Source organism: Nyctereutes procyonoides, unplaced genomic scaffold (genome assembly GCF_905146905.1).
Source record: "Nyctereutes procyonoides isolate TBG_1078 unplaced genomic scaffold, NYPRO_anot_genome, whole genome shotgun sequence".
Taxonomy (NCBI): Eukaryota; Metazoa; Chordata; class Mammalia; order Carnivora; family Canidae; genus Nyctereutes; species Nyctereutes procyonoides.
In genome coordinates, this window is record NW_026575146.1 from 76,910,173 (window position 1) to 76,937,749 (window position 27,577).

The 27,577-nt window shown below is 45.9% G+C and overlaps 1 protein-coding gene across 5 annotated transcripts in view; it reads left to right on the forward strand.

Annotated features, from left to right (window-relative positions):
• Positions 1–4,693: 4,693 nt before the first annotated feature.
• The window catches only part of CEACAM20 (CEA cell adhesion molecule 20), a 56,316-nt gene continuing 33,432 nt past the window's right edge, over positions 4,694–27,577 (forward strand). For all 5 annotated transcript variants that reach the window (XM_055309827.1, XM_055309826.1, XM_055309824.1 and 2 more), the window contains exon 1: positions 4,694–4,781. The gene's annotated coding sequence lies outside the window, so the exon portion shown is untranslated. The remainder of the gene's footprint in view (positions 4,782–27,577) is intronic.

The window sequence follows — 27,577 nt, forward strand, 5'->3', positions numbered from 1 at the left end:
TGCCAGGAACCCAGAACAAAGACCAATATTGAGTTTTTATTGTATCACACCCAGCTTTCCCCAGTGATCATATTTTATATAACTATACTACCTTGTCAAAATCAGGAATTTTTTTTTTTTCCCTGAATGTATCTTAAGTCTAGTCTAGTGTTAAAATCAGGAAATCGATGTTAGGACAATACTACTAATTCAGTACAGACCTTATCTCACTGTTTTTTCTTTTTTTAGATGTCTTTAAAATACTTAGAAAAACATAAAAATTGAGGAATGAAAAGCCCCTTTCGAGATGGGGTGAATTTTAGGTATAAACTCTGCAGAGGAGGGTGGATCTTTGGCTAAGCTGTCTGGTGGGCGCAGGCTTTCCGGCTTTTGGCAAATTCCCCAGCAGCTGTGGTCTGCTCGAGTGTAGTCTGAGCACCAGATGGATGTGGTGTCTTACTGTCAAAGTTTAGACCCCTGGGTGCAGCCAGTCTGTCCCACCCTCACTCGCCTCTGAGAAACAAAACACTGTGCCAGCAAATTGAAAGGGACGCTCACAGTGTGTTCTGTGTCTCCACCCAGTGGAGAAATACAGAAAAAAAAAAAAAAAAACTGCCAAGGGAGCCCCTGCCCCAGACCCCCATGAGGCCCAGCTGGGTAGGAACCATTGGTGCCTACACACAGACTGGCTCCCAGGAATCCCAGTTCCTCAGATTCATTGGTTTATGGTTTGTTCTTCAGATTCTGCTTATTTCTAATTAATTCCTCCTGCTTAAATGAAGACCCAGAGACCGCGCCCAGAGCAGGGAGCTTTTATACCCAGTAGACAAATGTGTGAAGACCTGACAACACAGAGGGGTTGGGGCTATGGGTAGTCGGTGGTGAGGAAGATACAGGTGAATTAACAAGCTTTGTGCAGATATCTCGGCCCCCGTTTCCCTCTCTCTGGTGATGAGAATGTCCTCTTTCCCCTGGTACAGGGAGGGGACCTCTCATGTGGGAGTTTTATGACCTGTTTCAGGGAAGAAGGGTGAGAGTGACCTTCCTGCGCCTGCTATTACTTAAAATTCCTTCAGCTTAGCATAGAGTGCCAAGGTGCCATATTTGGGGGTGACGTACCCTGAACCCCATCAACACAGAGACAGCCTCGATTTTCAGCCCAGGTTTGGAGCTTCTGATAAGGCATTTCTGGACTCAGTCTTGCAGATTTAACCTCATTTGTAGCTTCTAAGGAAATGGGGCGCTGAGTCCTCTTCCACACAGCCCTGCTCTTCTCTGTGCTGATCAAAACATCCTGTCATTCCATAATCGTCTCCCGTCTGCTGGTTATCACATCTCCTAGAACCCAGTGTCTTTCCTTTGGAGGGGACTCCCCGTGGGGATTCGAACTCCCTTGCCACCGTGTGAATAAACCTCTCGTCAGCCTGCAGGAAGTATTTCTCACATCTTTATCAGATTTGCTTTCTCCTGCCTCCTGATTTTGCTGTGAGGGCCAAGAGAGCTAATGCACAGAAGCACTTAGGAGAGTTCTTGTATCCTGAACTGTATGAGCCACATTCTTTGTTTTTTCAGTATTATGAAGCCTCTGGGGCCTTGCTAATTCTGGAGGAGTCCATCTCCTCAGGGTAAAGTGAGATGGCAAAAGGCTTGCCTGTGAGCATGCCTTTCCTATGCAAACTAACCACCTCTGACCAGTTTCTTTATGGTGGGGGCTCTCTTGTGTGGGCCACTCTCCCTGCCTGAATCCCAGGGTCAGGCAGCAGACAATTAGGGACAGACAACTAGGGACAGACCTTACACTCCATAGCCTGCTGAAATTATTCATACCAGCCAATTTTAAACCCACTTAGCCTGCTTTACCCGACTGCCCATTTTCTCCTGTAAGAAAAAAAAAACAAAACCCACAATCAATACCCTCTCTCACTGCCCTCCCACGGATGTTCTTTCATGTGGCTCTACATGAGAACCGTGACTGTTTCTTTAGTGGCAATCTCTTGATCTGTTGGCCTGACCCTACCTGAATGAAAATAAGATTTAGATTTTAAAACATCCCACATGTGCTCACAATCTCATCTGTCATCACAAACGCCTCTGCTTGCTCACAGCTGTTCTCGACAACACTGCCCACACTGACAAAGTCCTGTACACAAAGCCGGCATTCATGCAAAAGATGCCTCTGAATGCTTGCGTAGAGGAGCTGGGGAGAGGACCTGGATTCCCAAAGAAGGAGGAGGACTCTTTCCTTAGGGCCCACCTGCAGAGCTGCCTGAGCCCAGGGTCTCCCAGCAACCCCCATCCCCCTCCAACCAGCTCCACCTGCTTCTGTTCTTGACCAGATGAGCTTCAGCACTGGGCATCTTTTCAAATTGAGTGCCAAATGTTATGTGTGTGCCTGCATTTTCATCTTGGAGAGAGGCCTGAAGATCTTTTTTCTGACTCTCTAGGGAATCTGACCCTCCCCCTAGAGATGAACAATCTCGTCTCAGATTTATCTCATCAATATGGTGTGACAGTCACACTAGTAGTTGCCTTTGGTCGAGGGAGAGGGGGTGGTGACTGGGTGGAACAAAAGGGCAGCCTCTGTCACTGGCAGGGTTCTGGCACATACTTATGTTGGTGTTTGCAAGAATTTGAGCTGCATATTTAGCTCTTGCATACTTTTCTCTAACTGCATTAGGAAAATTTGGGAACGTAGTAAAGCAAATGTGGCAAAATGTTAATTGTGAGTTTAGGTAAAGGGATATAGGTATTCATTTTACTACTCTTCTCAGTGGGTTTAAAATTTTTAATAATTACAAGTTGGGTAGAATTACAAGACCCAAACACACACATTAATATTAAAACCAAAAAGCGTTTGTAAAGAAGCAGGCAGGAGTCAAACCATCTTCTGTACCCTTGCATGTCCATCTGTCTTGTTTCTGTGTCTCAGGCTGGTTCACAAAACTTTTATCCTCCCCTTTGAGGAGTTAAGTCTGCTTAACCATCACCCCCTCCATCTCCCTAAGTTTTCCCAGCCCTACCTGGGCCTGGAGCTTCAATGTACTCTAAGGAAGAAAACACTAATTGTAGACTCAGAGCTCAGTCCAGGTCCCAGATCTGCTGTTTTCTAGGTGTGTTTGTTACCTATTGCCATGTAACAAGTTGCCTCCAAATGTAGTGGCATACACAACGAACAATTATCTCACCTACCTGTGGGACCCTGAGCCAGAGCCACCCTATTGAGCCCTTCCTGAATTCCTGGCCTTAGTTGGAGATTGGGAAGAACGGGAACATGGTTGTTTCAAGGTGCTCAATGTTGGGGTCATTCGTTATGCACCAGTAGTGACTGGGGCACCAACCCAGGATGCTTTAAAGCAAAAAAGAACGTGTCCTAGGACACAGTGCATGTTTTGAGAAGGCTCAGAAGAGAAAGCAGAGGGAGAGCCTCATCAAAGCCCCAGCTACTCGCTTCTGTGTCTTTCTACTCTCCTTTCTACTTCCCTGCAAATCTGTTTCCCCTGCATCTCAGTGCCCAGCATGGGGAAAGGAGGCCACCCCCAGTGCCCATTTTCAGAGCTCTTCTTCAACCTGAGCTAGAATCTCTTGGTTTCAGTCCCAAATTCCCTGGGAAAGAGACTCTGGTGTCCATACTGGGATTCTGAAGTTGTATAGGCAGTGCCCACCCCTGGCCCCAAGGGACTCCGACATCAGTCCCCTCCTCTGCCTGCAACTGGGCACCCAGGCCAGGGCTGGCATTGGGACACTGGGCAAGTTTGGGGCCCCCAGGAACAGCTGTTGTGACCAGGCTTCTGGTGCACAAGGCTGAGTTGGTTGTATAGTCCCAGGAGGCACCTGTATGGGATGGGGAAGTGAGAGGGAAGAAGGCAACCCTAGGGGTGCTCACGAGCGGGGTACTTCTGTGGGCAGCAGGTTGGGAGGTCCTGCTAAGGGCCTCCAGGAACCACTCACTGGAAAACATTGCCTCTGAGCTCCTGTCCTCAGGGACAGGGAAGCTATTATGGCCCAAATCATGTCACCCCCAATTCATATATTGAAGCCCTGGCCCTTAATGTGACTGTATTTGGAGATAGGGCCTCTTTATTTTGTTTTATTTAAAAGCATTTTTAAAAAGATTTTATTTATTCATTCATGAGACACACACACAGAGGCAGAGACATAGGCAGAGGGAGAAGCAGGCTCCCTGCAGAGGAGCCTGATGCAGGACTTGATCCCAGGACCCCCAGGATCATGACCTGAGCCAAAGGCAGATGCTCAGCTACTGAGCCACCCAGGCAGATAGGGCCTCTTTAAAGGTTCCCCTTTCCCTACTTTGTAATGAATTACTCATTTGTGGGGAGCTAATCTGAGACTGTAAATATCCTATTCCTTATCATACTTTCACTTTATTAATTTTATTAATCAGTATTATTTATATATCAGTATGGACTTGTGGCTTCCTGTTTTATTCAGTAAAATAAAATATATCTGTTACTTATATCTGTTACTATCTGTGGAGAGTTGAGTTGTGTCCCATCCCCAGCCCCAAGTTCATATACGGAAGTCCTAACTCTCTAGTGCCCCAAAATGTGACCTTATTTGGAAATAGTGTCATTGCAAGTATGATTAATTACAATGAGATCATACTGGAGTTGGGTGGGTCCCTAACCCAACGTGACTGGTGTCCTTATAAAACGGGGAAATTTGGACATAGACATGCACACAGGGAGAACGCCATGTGAACATGAAAGCAGAGGTTGGAGGGATATTTTACATCACCCAGAAGGCCATAGACTGTCTGCAAGTCATCAGAAGCCAGAAGTGAGGTAGGGAACACATTCTCCCTCTGTAGCCTCAGAAGGAACAGATTCTGCCCAGGCCTTGATCTGGGACTCTAGGACAAGGACACAATCTGTTTTTGTTGTTCAACTTACTCAGTGGGTGGTCCTTTGTTACATCAGCCCTTAGCAAATGCTCATTTATTTTGATGCTAAAAATATCCCTTACTTGCCCAGAATAGTTCAACTGCCTTTCAAACTGATGCCATCTCTCCTTGCTTTCTGGCACAATAAGATGTTCCAGGCCCACTTTGAACTTTCGCTGCCCTGTCCTCAGGATGAGCCGTATCTTCAAAGAGCCCTGGTTCCTTTGAGTGGTTCTTCAAGACCAGGGTCTGCACGCTCAGTGTCACTTAGCCCACATTTATGTCAGTCTTGATTTTTGTGTCTCTGACTACCTGCTGAAAAACCATCAATTTACCCTGAGACCACCAGTCCCAGTCAGGGCCACAGTGTCCTTCCAGCTTTTTCTCTTGCTTCATTTATGCCGCCTTGCTCTGAGAGCCTGGAACCCAGCTCCCAATATCCTGAGTTCATTTGGATGCTTGATCAGCCCTCTTGTGTGATGTGAGTAAATGTGTCCTGTGCCTCTCCCCTGTCCCCCCACCCACACATCAATACTGCCTTCACCCTAGGTGGGCTTTGACTCCCTACTCTGGGCCTAGAGTCTCCTCTCAACCCTGCCTGGTTGATCTGTCCCACCTAATGATTTGGGGCCTGAAATATTGGGGCAGGGGCTGCACACTTACCTGTGGAACTACTGAGTCTCCCAGGTGGAGGTGTCAGGACTCCAGGGACACAAGCTGACCCCACGTCTGTTCTTTCCTCCTGGTCCACGTGGGCTACTGTGGCAGCCCATTCTTCCATGCTCCTTGGATGAAACTTCAGGCAGGGCTCTTATGTTTCAGATCCTCTTGGGTAATAAAAGGGCTTGCTGCCACCTTTTGTCCCAAGGGCTTGGTTCAGTAATAAAAGCATCTAGCCCCATTTCATCATGAACACCTGGATTGTTTTTGTTTCATTTTTTTAAAGATTTTATTTATTTATTCATGAGACACACACACACACACACAGAGAGAGAGAGAGAGAGAGAGAGAATGGCAGAAGCACAGGCAGAGGGAGAAGCAGGCTCCATGCAGGGAGCCTGATGTGGGATTCGATCCTGAGGCTCTAGGATCACACCCTGGGCTGAAGGCAGGCCGCTAAACCACTGAGGCACCCAGGGATCCCCAAACACCTGGATTGTTTTCAAAATTCTTGCCTCCTCCAGTGACAATAGCTCCAGGCTGGGCGCTGAGGTCAGAACAAAGAGAGTGGAGGAATTATGCTTGGACTTCTGACCCCAACCCTCCTTCACACCTCTTCCTTTAGGATTGAGCCATGGGGGCCCCTGAAAAGCCTTCAGTGGATAGGCCCAGGTGAGGCAGGCCCCAGCAATGCTGCTCACCACTCAGAGGGGGCTCTTATGCCCTGAAACTGAACCCAGGCCTACAGCCCCAGAATCTGCATGCCCATCTCTGCATAAAAATCACAATGATGGGGGAGCTGGGTGACTCAGTGGTTGAGCATCTGCCATGGGCTCAGGTCATGATCTCGGGGTCCTGGGGTTGAGTCCTGCATTGGGCTCCCCATAGGGAGCCTGCTTCTCCCTCTGCCTACGTCTCTGCCTCTCTCTTTGTGTCTCTCATGAATACAATCTTTAAAAAAGAAATCACAGTGATAAACCAATGCTTTCAGTGCACTTACCGTTTTCTAGGTACTTTTCCAAGCACTTTACATATGTCTCAGGCTGGATTCTCTGGAAAGCAGACATTGAGACTGAGTGGGCTATACAAGGGTTTTGGTAGGGAGACATGCCTGTGACAGGAAAGGAAATGGGGGAGCAAACCACACCCAGATATGCTGGCATCCCAGCCACCAGTGAGGAGTTCCAGAGCGAAGAAAGCCTCTTGGAGAAGTCTCAAGTTGAACAGAAATGCCCAGTCTCCAGCAGCCCCACCAAGCTCAGTCACTGACAATGGGGCCATCCCCCAAATAGCAGAAACCACAGTTCAGAGCTGAGACAGAGCCCTCACAGTCTTGAGAATGAATGTTTGGAGCTTTATTTGTGTGTCCGTAGCATTATTTATGACAACTCTACCTGGAAATAATCCAAATGTCCATTAAAAGATGGAGAAACAAATTGTGGAACATCCATACAGTGGAATACCACTTGGCAATAAAATAGAAATCAGAGAGAGAAACAAACTGAGATGAGAGACTCTTAACTATAGGAAACAAACAGGGTTGCTGGAGGGGAGGGGAGTGGGGGTAACTGGGTGATAGGCATTAAAGAGGGCAGGTGATACAATGACCACTGGGGGTTATATAAGAATGTTGAATCACTAAAGTCTACCTCTGAAACTAGTAATACAATATATGTTAAGTAATTGATTTTAAATTAAAAAAATAGAATGAACTCTTGATCTACACAATAACTGGGATGAATTTCAAATTCATGATACTGAGCAAAAGCTGAACATGAAAGACCATGTAACATCTGATTCCATTTCCATGAACATTACATTTCCATGAACATTCCAGAACATGTCCAAGACTGGCACCAACAGGCTTCCACCAGGAGAACTGGTTTTCAGGATTTGAAATCAGTCGGGTACCCTCTGGTAGCTCACTTTGAGACACAAAGCAGGGACTTGGGACAGCCATTTTCTCCCCTTAGGGACAGAGCTTGAGAAAATGATGATAATAAACATTATAACATATATAGCTCTATATCCTATCCACATGCAGCATATATACCACGTGTAAAACAACACACACAAAGCCACACTGTGTTCCCACAGGAAGAAAAGTGTCATCATACTTGTATATGAGAATGAGATGAGGAAACAGGACAAAGGAGGTCACACAGTGTGTGGGGTATGAAGTGGTTCATCTGAGTTCAGGGAAAGGAGAGAAGCTGCACTGAGGGTGTGCTCAGGCCCATGAGACCAGCTCTATCCTGCCTTTGATTTGGAGGCACCCTCTGATCTTCTGACAATAAACCTCCTTCCACCAGAATGACTTTGCATTGGACTTTCCTGCCTCTTGAGGCCAGCAGGGCACTGGCAGTTCATCGGCCTCCTCGGGGACCCTGACTTGTTTTGGCCACTGCCCACTGAGGCTTCTTTCATGCCTTATGAAAGAAGGGAATGAGATGGGGGTGACCCATGGCACAAAAGTTCACAGCTGTCTTTGGGAGTCCCCTACCTCTGAAGGCTTGAGTGGCCTTAGCAGGTGCCAAGAGTTGGGGGGCTGCGCCTTTAGCAACCCTGGCTGGATGTGACAACTCTCCTCCACAACCTCAGATCATCTCACCTTTTCTGGCCTGCATGAGCCAGACTGGGAGTGCCATGGAGTTAATGTCCTGTAGGAACAGCCCTCAGACAATGCCTGAGAGAAAATGGAGCACAAATACCCCAGCGCCCTCTGTCCTTGGTGTGTGCCTGTCCTGCTTCCCAGAGTCTCCCAACAGACTTGACCTCTGGTTACCTGCCACAGCAGCTGGCATAGCAGCCACCCTTTATGTCCTTCCTTCTCTTTATCACCCCCCACCACTGTTCCTTAACTTCCCAGACTAACTAGGATGTCTCAGAGTCATCTTCTGGGGGATTCTAAACTAAGCCAACAAGCTAATACTTCTGAGCCCTCCCTAGTGCCCAGCCCAGCTCCAAGCACATATGATCTCATTTATTCTTTGCAACAACCTCAGAAGTGGGTACGACTATTAACCCCCATTTCAAAGGCAAGGAGACTGAGGCACAGAGAGGCAGGCTGAATAATGCACCCCCCTGAAGATATCCACATCCTAACCCCTTGAACCTATGAATATGTTACCTCACATGGCAAGAGGGACTTGGCAGATGTGTTTGAGTTAAGGATCATGAGATGGAGTTATCCACTTGGATTATTTGGATGGGCCCATTGTAATCATAAGAGTTCTTACAAGAGGGAAGCAGGAGGGTCTGAGTCAGAGAAGGAGCTGGGATGATGAGAGGTCAGAGCACCTTGAGGACGGACCAGCAGCTAATCTAAAGGAATGCAGGTGTCTCTAAAAACTGGAAAAAGCAAGGGGATGGATTCTCCCCAAGAGCTCAGAGGAATGTGGCCATGCCACGCCACATTAGCTTTCTGACTTGCAGAACTGTGAGATAATACATTTGTGTTCTCTTAAGCTACTAAGTTTGCAGAAATTCCTTACAGTAGCCACAGAAAATGAAGTCAGTTGGCAGCTGCATGACCTCTTATGACCTCACCAGGAAAGTCGTGAATCACTTCTGTCCTAAACTATTGTCAAAGTGGTCCCAAGCCAGCCCAGATTCCAGGGAGGGGTTCTAGTCCTATCCTCTCTGTAAAGAAGTGACAAAGACTTTGCAGCCATTTTAATATCCTGACAACCTCGTGATCAATGCATATTGTTATATCCACTTCTCAGATGAGGAGAAGGCTCAGAGAGATCTAGTAATTTGCCCAAGATCACCCAATGAGAAAGTGGCTGAGCCAGAATTCAAACCCAGAGTTGCCATACTCTGTTGGCAGTGTTTGTTGGAAGTGTTTCCAATTCCTTCTTTGAACCTGGTGTGTTCAGAGCCTTCTGTTTCCAGAAGCCAGACTGTTGACATCTCGCACTTCTTTTATTCCTTCCGTCCTAGCTGGATCTGGCCAGGTGCTGATCACACATGGTTCTGGCGTCAGTTCAGACAGACTAACTTCGATTCCACATGTATTTTAGGAAAACTAACACTACACCAGCCAGCAGCATGTAATAAGCAGAAGATGAATCCCCTGTTCCAGACAGCCAAATAGATGGAGCAGATGGAACAGGAAATGAAAATAAACCTGATACCCCTCCAGTAGAGGAAAGAGGATTGCTGGAAGTATGAAGGTGGAGGGACACATCACAGAGCAACCCAACCAAAGGCATATGTTAGGAAAAATCTACATACTTCAGGCCAATGGGTGAAAAGTGAGCTGCAGTGTCAGCTCAGAGAACTTTCCATGAGATCTCATATGGTCTGGGAGCAGCAGTGAGGAGCAAGGGACATCACCCACTCCCTCTAGTCACACTGGCAAGGAGCTGTGGGAGAGAAAATAGCCACCCCTTGAGAGGGCTGCAAGGAGGGGATGCCCCAGGGGCGAGTATCTACCTTGGAACAAAGAGAGGGTAAAAGATATGTTGTTGGTGAGAGCCTGAATTTCTGGAAGCACAGAGGAAAGGTTTCAGGAGCTGTGATAAGAGGTAGGACTTGAGAACAGGACTCTGGGGATTAGAGTTTAGAAGATATGGGTGACCTAGGCTTCTGGAGCTCCTTGTGACTACCAGAAATTGGGGTGAAGGTCAGAGTTGGTTCGGAATTGTGGAGAGTGGTGGCGAGGCTGCGGGTGCTGGGAGCAGGAAGGGGAGAGGTTTCTGTTGATGGAGGGTGAGCACCAGTGTGCAGGGTGCACACCCAGCCATTCCCCCCATCCTTCAGTTTGCTGGGGCCATCTCGTGCTCTAGGTTTTAACTACAATTGCCAATGCATTTACTAGTTGACTTGGTCTCCGGGCATTTATTCTACAGATACGCTTGCACAAGTATGAGTTTGGCAACCATTCAAGTGTCCATACACAGGGGACTAGTTGTGTAAACTGTGACACATTCCTACAGTGAAAGACTGCAGCACTGAGAAGCTGTGCATGATATGAAAGAAAACTCTGGAATATAATAAGGCAAAAAGAATAAGCTGCAGGACTGTGTATATTATATGTAGACCCTCAATGTGGCTTCTGAGCCCTCATGGCTCAGTTCCTTGCAGTCATGTGTCTCCTAGTGGTTCCCCCATTCCTACCCTAAATCTGGGCAGTAGGGATCTGGGCAGCATTCTGCCTTTCAGGCTCATCCTTGGGGTGATTGAAACACTTCTCCATCAGACTCAGCCCCTGAAACTGGATCCCACTATTACTATTCGACAAAGGCAACCTGGTTCTGGGGTCTCCTATCATCTTCAACTGGAAGATCATCCTGGAGCCAATCCCCCAAACTTTCCAGTGTGTCAATAAGACAGCAACACCCTGAATAAATCCATCCTTGCTTGGGTTAACTAGAATGGACTCTGTTTCTGCCACACAGAACCCTGACTGACGGAGCAATAAAGGGGGTCAGCATCCAGGAGCACGGCTCAGATCATGCCACATTGCTGGTGCAGAGGGGGCATGGCCACCAAGCATGCATGCCATGCTCCCTTAGCCGGGGCATCCATAGCTTTAATGTTCCATTACTGGACCCGGGCCACACCAGTGCCTCTGCTCCCTACCCAAGGAATTAGTGTTCTGCTTCTTGTGTCATCAGCTCTCAATTCAAAGTCCAAGGAGAGTGGATCACATTGCCTGAACCCAGAGTATATGTCTGTAACCTAACTCAACAGAGGCTGGGGAAGTGGATGTCAGAACTTGGGAGCTTCTGTTGGGAAGGATAAGCTCAGTCACTACCAAGATCCATATGGTGCTCATTCCTCCAAACATAGGAAAGAATTTCAGATGCCAGGCAGCTAAAAATCCCAACAAATATGCACCATACTGCATATTAGTTTGGTATGGATCTTTCTTGAGCTCTCAAAAATATGTTCCAATAGGGCTATTGTTTTTTAAAAGAGTTTATTTATTTATTATTCATTCATTCATTCATTCATTCATTCATTCATTCATTCATGAGAGACACAGAGAAAGGCAGAGACACAGGTAGAGGGAGAAGCAGACTCCATGCAGGGAGCCTGATGTGGGACTCGATCCTGGGACTCCAGGATCATGACCTGAGCCGAAGTCAGACACTCAACTGCTGAGCCACCCAGGTGTCCCAGGGCTATTGTTTTTGTTATTTGTTTCTCTACAATTAATGGTAAGTTTTGGGATCTCTCTACATCAGTAACATACCTTTTTATTTTTTAAAAAATATTTTATTTATTTGACAGATAGTGTGCATGAGCAGGGGGAGGTACAGAAGGAGATGGAGAAGCAGACTCCTCTCTGAGTAGGAAGCCCAATGTGGGGCTCCATCCCAGGATCCTGTGATCATGACCTGAACCAAACTCAAGAGTCAGGCACTCAACCTACCAAGCCACCCAGATGCTCTCATACTTTATTAATTTTAGTGACTTTCTATAGTTTTACAGTAAAAATTTACTAATTTATTTAATCACTGTTACCAGTTAGCATTTAACTTGTTTCTGGTCCTCTGCAATTAAGAGTAATGCTTCAGTGAACATCCTAGTGCCTATATTTTGTCCGCCTATGTGGCTATTTCTTTTGGATAGATTGCCCGAATTTGGAATTTCTGGGTGCTCATGTGTGATGTGTTTTAATACATACCATCATTTCAGAGAGTTTATCAATTTACTTTATATAACAGCATTTGAAAGAGTCTCTTTTTTCAGTGCTGGACGTAATTAATATTTCCCCTATTATTGCCCATCTGTTATAGGAACATTTGTACCTCAACATTTTTAAAAGATTTTATTTATTTATTTATTTATTTATTTATTTATTTATTTATTTATTCATTCATTCATTCATTCATTCATTCATTCATCCAGCCATCTATTTATTTATTACTTTAGAGTGTGTGGGGAGGGGCAGGGGGAGAGTACGAGAAACTCAAGCAAACTCCACCCTGAGCGTGGGGAGCTCAATGCAGGGCTTGATGTTGGGCTCAATCCCTGAGATCATAACCTGAGCCAAAACCAAGAGTTGGACACTCAGCCGACTGTGCTACCTAGGCATCCCCCCTCAACACTGTTTTAAATTGCATTTCTGTCATTGGTGAGGCTGTGTATCTTTTTCTAAGTTTATGGGTAAATTTGAGAATGGTGTCTTTTGGGAACTGCTTATTCGTGTATTTTGTCAATTTAAAAATATTGTGCTGTTTTCCTTTATTCATGTTGCTTTTCAGGAGTTCTTTGTATATTAGGGGATTTTAAGCATTTACTTGTTACTTGTTACCTGTGTTAATTCTAGTGTCCTCGGACACCAGTGGGGCAGTGCCAGTGAATGGCCACCAGGGGGCGGACTGCCCTCAGCTAAGAAGGCGACTTGGTCTTGGCCTTGGAGGGATGTTCATGGGATTTCCTTGCAGGAGGACTTGCTCTGTCTCTTTATACCTTTTGCTTTTTACCTTTGAGAGAGTCCTAGTTAACTAAGGGGTCATAAGTGGGGATGGCCACTAGCATGTTCTCTCAACCAGTGGCAGTATAGCATGGTGATTAAAATGCTGCATCAGACAGACTTGTGTCCAAATCCTACTTCTTTCCCTCATGAGCTGTGTGGCTGGAAAGTGACCTGGCCTCTTTGAGCCTCCATTCCTGCCTGTGTGCCATGGGGATGAAAATTCTCACTTTGGATTAAATAGACTACTCAGCTCAGGGATTCAGACATTCATTCATTAAATATGGATTGAGCACCTACTATATGCCAGGCATTTTCCTAGGCTCTGAGCAAACAAGAGTGAACAAAACAGATAGAAATCCCAGCCTTCATGGAGCTGACATTAGGGGGAGGCAGATAATCAGCGAACACAGAGCAACAGAGAGTAAGTCAGACGGTAATGAGTTCTCTAAAGAGAAATAAAACAGGGAGGTGGGGAACATAGAGAGCTGGGTGCACATAGAGTGGTTCAGGGAAGGTCTCTGAAGATGTGACACCTGAATAAGAACATGAATGAGGTGAGACAGGAAGCCTTGTGGGTACCTTTGGGAGAGTGTTTGGAGCAGAAAGCAAGCAAGGGCAAAGGCCCTGAGGCAAGACCATGGCATATTTACAGAACAACAGGGATCTGGCCATTCTTCAAGTTCTGGCTGGTCCCACTTCCAATTCCCCAGAACCTACGCACTTGACAAATATTATGTCAGACCCAGGGATGGAGTTTCTCTCTGCTAAGTGATTATGTCTGAAAGGGAAGCTGTGGGGCAAGGTGGCTTTGAGTGAGACCAGCCAAATTCTCACTTTACCTCTGTTAGCTCTGTGAGCAGAGGTAGGGTACTCAACCTCTCTGATCCTCTTACTTCCTTTACTTGTGAAATAGGGCAATGATTGTATCCCTCCTTGGGGCTGTTGCAAATGTAAAATGGACACTGTTTTGAGTGCCTAGAAAATAGTAGGCATGGTGGGGGTGGTGGTAGTTAGGCTATGGTTACTGGAAATGATGAAAATGTGAAGATAAGGGATGAGGATATAGTCCAGGGAGTGGTAATACTCTCTGAGGGTCACTGAGCACTACAATGGGTGGATGCTGCTCCAGGTGCTTTCATCATCTGCTCATCTAGTCCTTGCAGCCTTCTGTGCAGAAACGCTGTTAATGTTAGCCCCACTTGTCAGATGAAGAGACTGAGGCCTGGAAGTGCATAGGGTAGTGGCTGACATCCTAGATTCAGATCCAGCTCTGCTATTTACATTCCAGGAGCTTTGACAAACCATTGAAGCTTTCAAGGCCTCAGCCTCCTCATTCAGAAAATGGGTAGAAATAACCCTGGCCTCATAGGGTGGCTGTGAGATTGAGTGGGTTGCTAAGTACACAGAACTGTCCCTGGTACACAATAAATGCTTAATATATGTGTAAAAGAAAACTGCCACAGACGTGGGTAACTTGCAGAGTCACACAACCATGTGAAGTGGGTGCTAGAATCTGAGACTGGCTCTACAATATTTCCTGTTAATTACTTGATGTTGCCTTTCAAGCACTAAGTGAGGGTACTTGGGGACCTGTAGGAGACACCCAACTTACTCCCAGGAGGTCCGGAAACTTCTTAGAGGAGGTGATATCTGCATTTACCCTTGAAAGATGAGCAGACAGTGGGAGAACAGGGTCTCCCTGACTCCTAACCTCCAACCCCTCAAAAAAAGGAAGGAAGGAAGGAGCCCAAGGGAAATAAAGAAGAAAAAGCATCTATATTCTCATGGTCTGTGCTGGTTTATGGAGTTCAACTGAGTGATCAGCAGAAGATGAAAAGATAGGGATGGGGAGGGGGACATGGGATAGGTCAGGAGGAGCTGTATATATAAATCTATTTTGCACATCACAGCTTGTTTTCTTAGGCCAGATTCCTGAAAGTAGAATATTTGAGCCACATTTTAATTCTTGATACATGGCATAAAACTGCCCTTCACAACAACATGCTAGTGTAGCCTGCTATGAAGTGTGTACGAGAGTGTCCATTTCTGAATATCTTTGCCCACATTGAGTATTATTGTTTTAAGATGTTGTGGTGATTTTACATCATTAAAGGTTTCCAAGGGGAGGATCTTTCCATTGGAGCCCTGAGGACAGTGATTGAGGAAGAGGGGCCTGAGGGACATGCAGGATGGATGCCAGGTGGGGCAAGTGGGAGGTAGAAGTGAGACCTGTTCATGGGTTTGACACATGGACAGGCACCAAGTGACTTTTAGTTTTGAGATACTTCTGATGGGGGCAGAAATCCCAGTTGAAAACAAGACCCCTGAGGAGGTCCCCATCTTCTTTCCCTCCAGTGACTGGAAACTCACTACCTTTCATTACAGCCTATTACACCATCTGGCTCCTCAGACACTTTTCTGTTATCATCTGTGTTAGTTTCCTAGGGCTGTCCTGACAAATTACTACAACCTTGGTGGCTTTGAACAACAGAAGTTTGTTCTGTCCAAGTCCCAGAGGCAGAAATTGAAATCAAGGTGTGGACAGGGCTGTGTGCTCTTTGAAGTCTCTAGGAGAGGATGGCTCCTTGCACTGTCCAGCTGCTGGTGGTCTTGGGTGCTCCTTGGCTTATGACTGTCACTCTGGTCTCTGCTTCTGTCTTCATGTGGCTTCTTTGTGTGTCCGTGCCTCCTCTTCTGACTCTTTTTTTTTAATTTTTATTTATTTATGATAGTCACAGAGAGAGAGAGAGAGAGAGAGAGAGAGAGAGGCGCAGAGACACAGGCAGAAGGAGAAGCAGGCTCCACGCACCGGGAGCCCGATGTGGGATTCGATCCTGGGTCTCCAGGATCGCGCCCTGGGTCAAAGGCAGCGCCAAACCGCTGCGCCACCCAGGGAATCCCTCCTCTTCTGACTCTTACAAGACTTTGGACTTCTTTCTCTCCCCACCATCCCAGCCTCTCTCTTAGGCCCCTGGGCGACGCCAGTGGCCACCCATCTAACCATCTCACTGTTCCATTCCTACCTCCGGAAGGAGACATTGTCACCCTGGCTGTTTAGGGCTTGGCTGAAGATAGGTTCCTGTCCTTCAGCTGGCTTTGGGAATGGGATATGAAAATGATCCAGCAGGTCCTTACCTTCCATGCGATCTCAGGGGGCCTCACCATTGGCCCTGCCTACGCGGGCCAGAAGACAGTGAGTCCACAAGGCTCCTTGCACATCGCTGTGCTCAACCACACATATGTGGGCCTCTGCACCCTATGGAAGATCAAGGTGGACATGAGCCACCCAATGTGGAATGTCTGCTAGTTTGTGTTTGGTGAGTCCCACCCTCCCTTTCCCAGCAACCAGATGGCTCTTCCCAGCCTCTCATCTGATCACATCCCTTCCCTGTTCAAAACTCTTCCATGGCCTTCAGTGCCCCAAGGACAACATGTGCATTTGCTGGGATATTTGGCTGCTTTGACAAAGATTCAATTTAACAGGGGCTCAAAAGATACAGGCTTATTCCTTCTGCCCCCCCCCCACCTTTGACAGTATAGGTATGATAATATTTGTGTGGATATAACTGCACTATAGCATCAGAGGCCCAGCTCCTTCTAAATCCTCCCCCAGTTTTAGGGAGTAGCACTTGTTGGCATGGACCAAAGTGGCTGACCATTCTGTCCCCATTCCAGTCTGGGAATGGGAAAAAGGGAAGGGGAAGTTCCCTTCCTTTAAGAACATGTCAGAGAGCATCACTTCTGCTCACACCCCATTGGCCAGAAGTTAGTCACATGGCCACACACTCCCTCTGCCTGGTATATGAAGAGAGGCTGGGAAATGTAGTTCTTATTCAGGAAGGCCACGTGCCTAGCTAAATATTGGGGTACTATTATTATGGGAAAAAGGGAAATGGATATTGGAGAACAACTAGCTATCTCTCCCAGAGTTGGGTTGGAAAATAGAAAACCTCCCTCAGGCTGGGTCAGGCACTGCCCCCCCCCCTTCTGCGATTCCCCCATCCCCCACTCAGGCTACTCTAGGTCATTGACTATCAGGGATGGTTCTGTCTCCCTGACTGGCATGGGGGCCTTGTGAAGACAGTGCCAGGCCTGCCTTGGTCTCTGGTGTGTCCCCAAACCTAAGACAGTGCCTAGCATGTAGCAAGTGCTCAAAAAAAACATTTTCTGAAAAAATGGATAAATCTCCTCACTCTCAGATATGTGTCTGCCTCTCTCATGGGCAGAGATGGTGCTGTGTTAATATTGGTTTATTTGTCCACTTAACATATAATTATGAAGCATCAAATATGTGCTGGGCACTGACATGACATAGCCCCTGCCCTCAAAGAATATAAAGACAAGTGCTGAACCCACTGGGTCAGAGAGGGGAGGTGAGTTGCTTAGGATCACACAGCAACTGAGAGCCCAGGGAAGGGACCAGGTTGAGAGGGAAAGACAGGGCCTGGTAGAGATCCCAGGTCCCTGGTTGTGACTCTCTCTGGGAATTTATTTAGGCTGCTACAGGAGTCCAGACATGCCCACAGTAACCACTACTGATGTCAGCTTCATAGTTGGGTTCAACCTCACCCTCTTCTGCTCTACCATATGCAACCCTCTGGCCCAGTATGCATGGATGATCAATGGGAACCAGGGGCCCTCTGGATACTGGCCAGGCAAAATCTGCAGATGGCCTCCTAGCTGGGCCCAAGCTGGGGCAAGAGGGGGGTTCCGCCTTTCTTTATAGATAAGGGTCATGGGTTGGAGCACCACCAGCACAGAGTCAGTCTCAAAGCTCAGTGACTCTTGGCACAGTGCTTGCCGCAAGGCCACTGCCTCCCTTGCCTTTTGCTGCTGGCATAGGGATAGGGGTGGGGTCAGTTGATGTTGAGCTTTCATGCCCTCCGTGTCCAAGCTGCTTCTCCCACCTTAAGGAGGTTTATATATTAACATCAATTAATTAGATTAATTAAGTCAGGAGCCATGTACCTAGTGCTGACCACATACCAGCACACATGCAGGGCAGTGAGTCCACACAATCCAGTGAGGTGGCTACTCTCTTCCCTGATTTCCACAGATGAGATAACAGGCTCAGAGCTTGCTAATGCTTGAGACTTCTGGGATTTGGGGCCCAACCCATCTGACTCCGAAACTGGGGTTCTTAACCCTCATGCTATAGCATCTCCAGTCATGCCAGTATAAGCAACATGACTTAGAAGGCCCAGAGGTCCCACAAACCTCCTTCTCCTTCCCTCTCTCCCTTCCTTCCCTTTACACTTCCTTCCTTCCCTCACACTTTTCCTACCCCCCTTCCCTCCTTCCATCTCTCAAGTGTCACTGAGCACTTCCCCCTATGGACACCAAAAGGATCACCTTTGCACTTATTCTTACAGTCCCCTAGCTCTTTGGCCCCAAATGCATAATTCTGAAATTTCTCTCTAAGTTGCTCTTGTATGATGCAGAAAAATGAAACCAGACCAGTCTCTTACACCACACACAAAGATAAACTCAGAATTGTTGAAAGATCTAAATGTGAGACAAGAATCCATCAAAATCCTAGAGGAGAACACAGGCAACAACCTTTTTGACTTGGCCACAGCAACTTCTTGCTAGACACATCTATGAAGGCAAGGGAAACAAAAGCAAAAATGAACCATTGGGACTTCATCAAGATAATAAGCTTCTGCACAGCAAAGGAAACAATCAGAAAAACTAAAAGACAACCTACAGAATGGGAGAAGATATTTGCAAATGACATACCAGATAAAGGGCTAGTATCCAAGATCTATAAAGAACTCATAAAACTCAACACCCAAGAAACAATCCATTCATGAAATGGGCAGAAGACACGAACAGACATTTCTCTAGAGAAGACATACGTATGGCCAACAAGCACATGAGAAAATGCTCCACATCACTTGCCATCAGGGAAATACAAATCAAAACCACAATGAGATACCACCTCACATCAGTGAGAATGGGGAAAATTAACAAGACGGGAAACAACAAATGTTGGAGAGGATGTGGAGAAAGGGGAACCCTCTTGCACTGTTGGTGGGAATGTGAACTGGTGCAGCCACTCTGGAAAACTGTGTGGAGGTTCCTCAAGAAGTTAACAATAGAGCTACCCTATGACCCAGCAATTGCATTACTGGGTATTTACCCTAAAGATACACATGTAGTGAAACACTGGGATATCTGTACCCCAATGTTCATAGCAGTAATGTCCATGATAGCCAAACTGTGGAAGGAGCCAACAATATCCTTTGACAGATGGATGAATAAAGACGATGTGGTCTATATATACAATAGAATATTACTCAGCCATCAGAAAGGACAAATACCCACCATTTGCTTTGACGTGGGTGGAACTGGAGGGCATTATGCTGAGTGAAGTAAGTCAATTGGAGAAGGACGATTATCATATGGTTTCACTTATATGTGGAATATAAGAAATAGTGAAAGGTATTTAATGCAATCTCTATCAAAATACCATGGACTTCAGAGAGTTGGAACAAATTATTTTAAGATTTGTATGGAATCAGAAAAGACCCCGAATAGCCAGGGGAATATTAAAAAAGAAAACCATAGCCGGGGGCATCACAATGCCAGATTTCAGGGTGTACTACAAAGCTGTGGTCATCAAGACAGTGTGGTACTGGCACAAAAACAGACACATAGATTAATGGAACAGAACAGAGAATCCAGAAGTGGACCCTCAACTTTATGGTCAACTAATATTCAACAAAGTAGGAAAGAATATCCACTGGAAAAAAGTCTCTTTAATAAATGGTGCTGGGAAAACTGGACATCCACATGCAGAAGAATGAAACTAGACCACTCTCTTGCACCATACACAAAGATAAACTCAAAATGGATGAAAGATCTAAATGTGAGACAAGATTCCATCAAAATCCTAGAGGAGAACACAGGCAACACCCTTGTTGAACTTGGCCACAGTAACTTCTTGCAAGATACACCCATGAAGGCAAGAGAAACAAAAGCAAAAATGAACTATTGGGACTTCCATCAAGATAAGAAGCTTGCACAGCAAAGGATACAGTCAACAAAACTCAAAGACAACCTACAGAATGGGAGAAGATATTTGCAAATGACGTATCAGATAAAGGGCTAGTATCCAAGATCTATAAAGAACTTATTAAACTCAACAGCAAAGAAACAAACAATCCAACCATGAAATGGGCAAAAGACATGAACCCTCTCACAGAGGAAGACATAGACATGGCCAACATGCACATGAGAAAATGCTCCGCATCACTTGCCATCAGGGAAATACAAATCAAAACCACAATGAGATACCACCTCACACCAGTGAGAATGGGGAAAATTAACAAGGCAGGAAACCATAAATATTGGAGAGGATGTGGAGAAAGGGGAATCCTCCTGCACTGTTGGTGGGAATGTGAACTGGTGCAGCCACTCTGAAAAACTGTGGGGAGGTTCCTCAAAGAGTTAAAAATAGATCTGCCCTACGACCCAGCAATTGCACTGCTGGGGATTTACCCCAAAGATACAGATGCAATGAAACACTGGGACACCTGCACCCCGATGTTTCTAGCAGCAATGTCCGCAATAGCCAAACTGTGGAAGGAGCCTCGGTGTCCATCGAAAGATGAATGGATAAAGAAGATGTGGTTTATGTATACAATGGAATATTACTCAGCCATTAGAAATGACGAATAGCCACCATTTGCTTCGATGTGGATGGAACTGGAGGGTATTATGCTGAGTGAAATAAGTCAATCAGAGAAGGACAAACATATGGGGAATATAAAATATAGTGAAAGGGAATAAAGGGGAAAGGAGAAAAAATGAGTGGGAAATATCAGAAAGGGAGACAGAACATGAGAGACTCCTAACTCTGGGAAACGAACTAGGGGTGGTGGAAGGGGAGGTATGGGGGGGTGACTGGGTGACGGGCACTGAGGGGGCACTTGATGGAATGAGCACTGGGTGTTATTCTATATATTGGCAAATTGAACACCAATAAAAAAATAAATTTATTTTAAAAAAAGGGTAAAGTCAGGTGCTGATTATTGCCCACAGGGTTGGCAGGTGCACCGGAACTGGGCTTGGGGTGGGGTGTGGAATGAAGGGGGAGGAGGAGCTTGGAAGCTGTCAAAATGACTCTGTAGATAAACCCCTGCGCTGTCCTGTACTCTGTCCTGGAGGAGGAGAGGCTCCAGATGTGGGGGGCATGAGAAAGGAGCCCACTGGCCAGTCCAGGGACCCCTGTTGACCCCAGTCCCCCTTTCCTTTATCACCCTGAGAAGGTATATGAAGAGTGAGAGCTTGAAGGGGTTGGAGAGGTCACTGCAGGTAGTCAGGGGAAATGAGGGAGCTCCTTCTCAGGCTGTCCCAGGCCACATAGAACGTGCGTTTTGAGCAGTGTGAATGTGGCTCCATTGGAAGGTCAGCTCCGTGGGAGCAGGGCCTTGTCTGTTCCATCCGCTCCTGTGTCCCCAGTACCTGGAACAATGCATGGCCCACAGTAGATTCCCGATACATGTTTGTTGACTAGTTGGGTGAGTCCCATCACTGGGACTGCAGTGAGGACCAGTGCACGGACTTGCAAAGCACACGGTTTGGATTGGGTAGATGTGTCACCATCCAATACTGAGGGCTTTTATCGCCCAGGGTCCTCCCAGCCCTCTTCTGGGCTGTTCCATCCTCTTCTCCGTGGCTTCCAGGTTCAATCCGTGAAGGCTATGATGCAGGGTAAGGTAGCATAACATAGAGAGAAGTTGAATCACTATGTTCTATGCCTGAAACTATTGTCACATTGTGTGTCAACCTGACTCAAAAAAATTCTGAAAAAATGGACCCCCATTTTCACCTGTGAAACTGTGAAACTTGGTGGTGGTGTTTTTATTTATTTTTTTTGTCTTTTATATTTTGTTTTTGTTTTTTTCGTATTGCTGGCTTGTCACTGTCTCTCTGTAGTGTTGTTTTCAGAGATAAATACCCAGGGTGGTTGAGTGTGAGGTCATCGCAAACACGGAGTAGTAACCTTGATGGTGGACAATTTGGCACATGTATTAAAAAGCCTTGAAATTTGACCCATTCTTGTCTTCCTATCATAGATGTGTGCAAAGATGAAACTGCAAAGGTGGACATTGTAGCTTTCTTTCTTTTTGTTCTAAATGGAGATATAACTGACACATAAGATTGTATTAGTGTTAGGTGTACCATACAATGATTTGATCTATTTATATATTGCAAAATGATTGCCACAATAAGGTTAGCCAGCATTCACGACCTGACGTAGTTACAAATTCTTTCTCTTTTGTGAATTTTTAAGATCTACTCTCTTAACAATTTTCAAATATTTCAGTATTATTAACTGTGGTATAGCTTTCCTCCTTAATATAAAAATAATCAGGGATCCCTGGGTGGCGCAGCGGTTTGGCGCCTGCCTTTGGCCCAGGGCGCGATCCTGGAGACCCGGGATCGAATCCCACATCGGGCTCCCGGTGCATGGAGCCTGCTTCTCCCTCTGCCTGTGTCTCTGCCTCTCTCTCTCTCTCTCTCTCTCTCTCTCTCTCTGTGACTATCATAAATAAATAAAAATTAAAACAAATTAAAAAAAATAAAAAATAAAAATAATCAGAGCTGACAGGAGCATTCAGAAGTCCAAGAGTAGGGTGCAAGTTATTTTGCATCTATATAATAGAATATTCTGTAGGCATAAGACAGAGTTATTGAAGAGTGCTTCATGACATGGAAAAATGTACCACGTCTTGTTTTATTCCTCATCTTTTATCATGCTTGTGAACATCTTTTAATGTGGATAAACATTCTGCTCTAATTTTGCTTCTCAGATTTGCAAAATATCCTGTTGAGTGGATTTACCACAGTGTATTTCAAGAATACTCTATTTAGGCTACTCCCCCCATTCACCCAGAGATAAATATTTTCCTATATCTACAATGATTATCTTAAGACAAATCCAATAGGAATTCTGAGATCAAAGAGAAGGCACATTTTCATGTACTTTGACACACCCTGGCCAGAAGGTCTGCTCTGACGTACGCTCATCCTCACCAGCACTAGCTGCTGCTGTTGAAAAATTCTCCACCACTGGTTTTCAAACCACTTTCTCCTTTGTTGTCTCCTATACTGATCAGGTGATACTTACTTGTCTACTCTCTCTGCCCCTCCACCTACTTGCCAAGCAGCCTACAGACCTCAAAAACCAAGGATCAAGGTGATGTGAGGGTCCCTTCTGCAGGTTGCTTCCTTGTCCACCCCTAGGCCTTTGGGCTCCAGTTGTGGAAACTACTTGCCAGATAGAATCTGAGGCAGAGAAGAAGCCACCTTTACTTGTCTTCTTGCTATCACTTGTTCTGATAAACTCATATCTGTGACCTTTGAGGGTGTTTGATGCCAGCATCTCCATACCAGGCTCGTGCCTGTAGCCTGTAACTCTACTTGTGGCCAACACCGCATACCTGGCACCTGAAGTGGCACAGACGATCAGGCCCCCTTGGGACACATGGAGGCTGCCCCGCCTGTCCAGAGGCACACGGCCACATTCCTCATCAAAAGCAGCACCAAGCTACTCTTTCTGGCTGGGGAGCTGGGTCATGGCAGAGTCTGGAGGACCCTGCAGAACTGGTAAGACCCCACCCTGGTGCTGGTGGACCCTGCCCGAAACCTCAGGCCCTCTTCCCAGGTTCACCTCCAAGACCATGGGGCACTTCTCACCCTCACTGGGCAACCCGGGCTGATGGCAGTAGGACACAATGGGGCAGGACTGATGGGCTCTCTTTGAGGATAAGGAAAATCTGAGGACCCTGCAGTGGGCAGGGGCTTCTCAGACACTCTTGCTCTTCCTCTGGGCCTAGTCTCCAGCTGAGAGGAGGCAGAGACAACCAAACCACTGGGGCATCACAAAACATGGCTGGTCCCTTGGAGGCTCTCTGCAGAGGTGGTGGGCTTTGGAAATGGCTGTCTTGCAGGTAACAGCTCTATGCTTACAATTTCCTGGTTTTCTTGCCCCCACGTCTTCACATCTTAGGGAACCGTCCCTCCATGGTTCAGGTGCCCATGCCCTGAACTCAGAGTCTTCTCTGACTTTTCTCTCTCTCACATCCCATCTCCTATCTACCAGCAAATCCTGTTGGCTTCAGGATCTCAGATTTCACATTCCCAGTTTCCTTGGCACAACCACTTTGGTTCAAGTCATTGACCTCTCTCTCCCGGACTGTTGCATTCAGCTCCTAACTGCCTTGCTCTGCGTTGCCCAGGGTTACTGGATGTAGCTGTACATATAGTTGGGAGCACTGTGGGCAGTACATGTAACGTGCAGGGCAGCTCTACCCCTTGGAGCTGAGCAACGAGGCAATTCTGCCCTTGGACTCCAAAATCCATTCACCATGCAGGCAGAATGAGCACTTTGAGCAAAAGGCACACACATTGTATTACCCCTTAGCTCAAATCCTCCAGTGGTTCCGTAACTCTCTCAGAACACAATCCTTACAATGATCTAAAGAGCTGGCAAGGGGCACCTGGGTGGCTCAGTGGTTGAGCATCTGCCTTCGGCTCAGGTTGTGATCCTGGGGTCCTGGGACCCAGTCCCACATCAGGCTCCCCACGGCTCTCCTCTGCCTGTGTCTGTCTCTCTCTGTGTGTCTCTCATGAATAATTTTTTTTTTTAAATCTTAAAAAAAAAATACTTTAAAAAGCTGGCAGGAATTGTTCCCAGCCAGGGCTAATACTGCCCCCTAGCGGATATTTGGCAACGTGTGGGAGTTTATTCCTTGTCTGGATACCTGGAGGGATCTTCTGGTGTAGCAGACGGCCAGCCTTGCTGAACTGCTTGCAATGCATGGGAGAGTCCCATATGGATAGTAACTGTTAATAATAATAATAATAATAATAATAATAATAATAATACCACCATAGATGCCAATAGCGTTTGTGTGGTGTGCCTCCCTTACCTCTAACCTTAGCTCCTACCTCTCTCCTTTTTCACTTACTCAACTGCAGCCACACTGATCTTTCTTTTGTTCCCTTAAGACAGCATACTCACTCCTGCCTCAGGGCCTTTGCATATGCTTTTTTCTCTCCCATTGTTGAATTCCTGTGAGTGAGAATCTAAAAGGGGCTAATTCCAGTGCTGACTGCTGCCAAGTGGCCCCTATGATAGTGACCCTTGCCTCCTCCCTCAGGCTTCTTCATGATTTCCTGCAGCAAGCAGGTGTCTGCCTAGGTGGCCATTACCTCCATTCCTCCCTGGGCCACCAAGGGGAACAGTGTCACCCTGTCTGTCCGGCAGCTCCTTCAGAATCTCATCTCTTACAAACGGTTCTGAGGAGCAGCCAGCCACCACCCAGGTTTTGGATCCTCAATTTTAAATTCATCAACCATGACCATACTCCAGGACCAGCCCACACTGGCTGGAGACAGGCAGGGCTGATAGTTCCCTGACTGTCACTGACATGTGAGCTTTGGATGACAGCATCTACACGCTGCAACTCATCTCTTTTGATGGGACCAGTGGCCATTGTGCTATGTTACTTGTCTCTGGTAAGGGCAGTTCTGGCGGGGGAGGGCTCTCTGGTGACACAACTAGCTATAGTTAGCATTTATGAAGTGCTTTCTCTGTACCTTACCTGGTCCTGTGGGTAGGATGTGATGGGCTCCTCACTACACCTTTCAAGGAAACAGGGTCAGAGAGGCTTAACATGATCAGTGACACCCATGGAACTGGGATTTGAACCAATCTCTGCTTATCCCTAAAGTCCCTTTTTAAGGACAGTGTCCTTAAAGAGTGTTATTACATACGAGCAAGATCCTGTTACTCCCTTCCCTTTATTAAAGTAACACACGTGTTATCTCTTGTCTTTTTGATAATAAGGGCTGTTCATTGTTTTTAAAGTGTGATACCATTAAAAGGATGTGGGACAGTGATCCCATTGTCAGGGGTGTGCAAGTGAGCCCTCCTAGGTGTAGCTGGTGAGAGTTCAGGGGAAAGCCTTTTCTGAAGGCTATGTGGTCTTTTTTTTAGTCGCAAAATTTTAGAATGTTTTATTTGGAAATAATTTAAAATTTAAAATTGTGGCAAAAATAAAAAGAGTACAACAAAGAACATCCAGGTCCTCCTATTCATCTGTTGTTAATATTTACCCCTAACATTCTGGGCTCTCTCTCTCTCTCTCTCTCTCTCTCTCTCTCTCTCTCATGTCTCCCCATCCCCAATCCTCATCTGTTACAAATGTCATGACCCTCTACCCCTAAATACTTGAGTGTGTATTGATAAATTTACAGTGATGCAATACTTTTATTGAATTGTCCATCCATTATTCCAACTTTGTCAGTCAACACAATAAAAACTCATTTTTAACGTATTTTCCCCCATCCAGCTCAGGAACCAGTCTACGGTCAGGAATTGCATTTTGTGTCCTGTCTCCAGCCTCTTTTAATCTGGAATTTCCCACAGCCTCTCTATCTTTAATAGCATTGGTCTTTTTTTTTTTTTTAAAGAATGTACCTCCCTCTTTACAAAATAGGACATTTCTCATTCTATATTTGTCTGATGTTTCCTTGTGATAAGGTTGAGATTAGGCATTCTCAGCCAGAATACTGAGTGTGTGATGTTGTGTCCTTCTTGGGGCATTGCATTTGGGGGGACACAATATCCATCTGTCCACCATTGGTGATGTAATTTTGCCCATTTACTATACTGTATAATTACTGCTTTCTTTTTCCCTCCCTTGTAATAAATAAGCATTCTGTGGGAAGACACTTTAAGGCCATATCCTATTCCTCACCAAAACTCCCTCTGATGTTTAGTATCCATTGATGGTTCTTGCTTTGGAGATCTTTACCAAGAAGGTTGCAAGTGATGATTTCTGAGTCCAACACTCTTAACATTGACCAGTCAGCATTTGGGATTCTTCTGCAAGCAAGATCCCTTCCTCATCTCTCTTTCTTATCATCTAATTTTTTCTCTTCTCTTCTCTTCTCTTCTCTTCTCTTCTCTTCTCTTCTCTTCTCTTCTCTTCTCTCCTCTCCTCTCCTCTCCTCTCCTCTCCTCTCCTCTCTCCTCTCCCTTTCTTCCCTTTCTTCCTTTCTCTCTCTCTTTCCTTCCTTCTTCCCTCCCCACTCCCCACCTACCTACCTTCTTTTCTCTCTCTCATCTGTCATCTGTCATCTGTCATCTATTGTCTATCTATTTATCATCATGTACTCATGAATTTTTTAATGGTTTATACTCATCACTGTACTTAATGTTTTGGTGCTTAAATTATTATAGATTTGGCCAGTGAGCATCTCCTTAATTTTCCTTGTGACACACACATTTTTTAAAAGCACTTCCTTCCTTGCTGGCATAGAATATTTCAGGCTCATGTTGTACATATCCTGCTCCGCTTCTGGGTAGTTATGCAAAGAAAACAAAAGCACTAACTCAAAAAGATATCTCCACTCCTCACCATCATATTCATTGCAGCATTATTTATAATATCCAAGATATGGAAACAACCGAAGTGTCCACTGAATTAGTAAAGAAAATGTGTAAATTATATTGCATTTAAAGTTTCTATTTCCATGTTTTTTGTTGCTAGTATATAGGAATACAGTTGAATTCTGTGTGTTGA